The sequence below is a fragment of the Staurois parvus genome, unplaced genomic scaffold (genome assembly GCF_062004578.1).
Source record: "Staurois parvus isolate SC_StPar_1 unplaced genomic scaffold, SC_StPar_1.0 ptg000358l, whole genome shotgun sequence".
NCBI lineage: Eukaryota > Metazoa > Chordata > Amphibia > Anura > Ranidae > Staurois > Staurois parvus.
The window spans coordinates 4,039,171-4,041,539 of NW_028318154.1; positions in this window are offsets into that span (position 1 = coordinate 4,039,171).

The window sequence follows — 2,369 nt, forward strand, 5'->3', positions numbered from 1 at the left end:
GGAGATAAGGGGGGGTTTGGATAATTTGTGTAAGAAGGAGGGGTTTAGGGGGAAATATGCTGAAAGGAGGGATATGGGGGGATTTGTGCTGAGAGGGGAGATAAGGGGGGTTTGGATAATTTGTGTAAGAAGGAGGGGTTTAGGGGGAAATATGCTGAAAGATGGGATATGGGGGGATTTGTGCTGAGAGGGGAGATATGGGGGGTTTGGATAATTTGTGTAAGAAGGAGGGGTTTAGGGGTAAATATGCTGAAAGGTGGGATATGGGGGGATTTGTGCTGAGAGGTGCAGTTTTGTGCTTGGAGGGGGGAGATGAAAGGGATGCTTTGCGCTGAGAGGGGGGATGGGGGGTAAGAGAATTTGTGTAAGAAGGAGGAGTTTGGGGGATTTATGCTGGAGGAAGGGATATGGGGGGGATTTGTGCTTAGAGGGGGCATTTGCGGTGGGAGAGGGGAGATGGAGGGGAGGCTTTGTGCTGAGAGGTGGGATTTGTGCTAAGAGGCAGGATTTGTGGTGACAGGGGAGATCTGTGCCTGCAGGATGAACGAAAAAAAAAAAAACCTTACAGTATGTACTCAGCTTATGTGTATAGGTAAACCCAACATATCATATTCCTAATATGTGACTGCTGTAACATGTACTTGTATTAAATAAGTATCCTGTCCTCATTGTATTGCTTCCTTGTGTGAAATACCCTGTGTTCCTGCCAGTCTCTCTGCTTCCCTATTGCAAACTGGCCACACTGGGCATGAGAGCACAGCATGGTCAGTTTTCTAGCTGTGCTGAGAAACCAGCCTGCTCTTCTCCAATGATCAGACTTGTCCTGACATGCTCCACTGCACAGTAATTCAGTGGGAAGATCAGTGTGCTGCTGTTTCTCCACCGTGAACTCCTTATGTAGCTGAGAACAGAGGGTATGTGAGGGTATCACTTATAGAAAGGAGAAAAAAGGTATATATAATGTTTTTATATGTATACATAACTGTTCTGCCTTTCATTTCTCTTTTAAATTGAATGAGTACTTAAAAACTGCAAAATGCAGAGCTCTGAGGAAGAAGGGACCCCCCCTTCGAAACGCGTCAGTTTGACCAAGAGTTCATCTCCCTTCCGGATGGAACTTCCACGTGTCTCCTAACCCTGTGTTGGTTATGGATGTTATATACCTTTTTTACTGCTACTCTTATGAGTATAATTTATCAATACATTTATGAAATGCTTACTGAGGTAATGTGCAAGGTTGGTGCGCTTTGTTTTTTGTTCTCTACTACAGTCTATATTGAGCTAGCTTCATGTTAGAGTCGTACAACCTTTGATCAGTGTTGGATGAACATTTATCATTTTATTCAATTGGCCTTTTTCTGATCTGAGTCCCTGAGTGCAGGAGGTAGTGGATGTGTGTCGAGTGGCAGGAAAAAAAGTCTCTGACCCTTTCTAAAAAACGCACTGGCTCAAAACACATACTAGTGAACTAGATCCATAGGAAACCATGCTGAATGGACTGTATTGTGTGTCTGCAAACTGGAAAACGCATTGAAATCTGCAAACGTGTGAACCTAAATGTGGGAAAGATTGCTGCTCCCAGCTTTAGTTCACATATATGCGGTGCGATACATGTGTGCACTGCATTCCTGTGCAAATCACATGCGATTTGTGTGCGGTGCGATTGGAGCCATACATTTTATATGGCTCTAATTGCACCGCACCCGCACCAAAATGGTGCAGGACCCTTTTTTTGGTCTGCACTAGAATTGGATCATATGGGTATTCACACCTATGCGATCCCATTCTGCACATCGCACTGCATTTTGCGGACGGATTTCGGGGTGCAATTCTGATGCGGTGCGGAATTCGCACATAAAATGCTGAGAATTCCAGACCACATCAATATGAACCCAGGTTTAGACCGTGGTAAAGTAGTGGCCACAGTTGACAATCAATTAAAATGTAAGTGTCTTTCCAGGTCTTAAATTCCCCTTTTTCTCAGCTCCAAAGAATGATGAAGGAATTAATTCTTTTTGGGGGGGGGGGGCTGTAAAGGTTTCTATAGCTGCTGGTTCCAATTAATAGACTCCAGCCCCCTACAAGCCCCTTATTTTAAAGCTCAGCAGGACAAACAGCAGCAGGTCTGTGATGTGCTCTGGAAAAGGAGGATATCAGAGCACATAGAATTTAATGATACTGCTAGGAAACCAAGGAATTATCTGTTTTATCAGTGCAAGGGTAATTGAACACAGATTAGGCTGCATGTAAAGTAAAAACAACATAACAGAGGCACAGAATGTGTCACAAACAGTACACTTATCTCCCCTACCTCCCCTAACAAACTTGGTACAGCCCTCTGTTGGCCAGCTTAAATAGAGAAGAAGGGC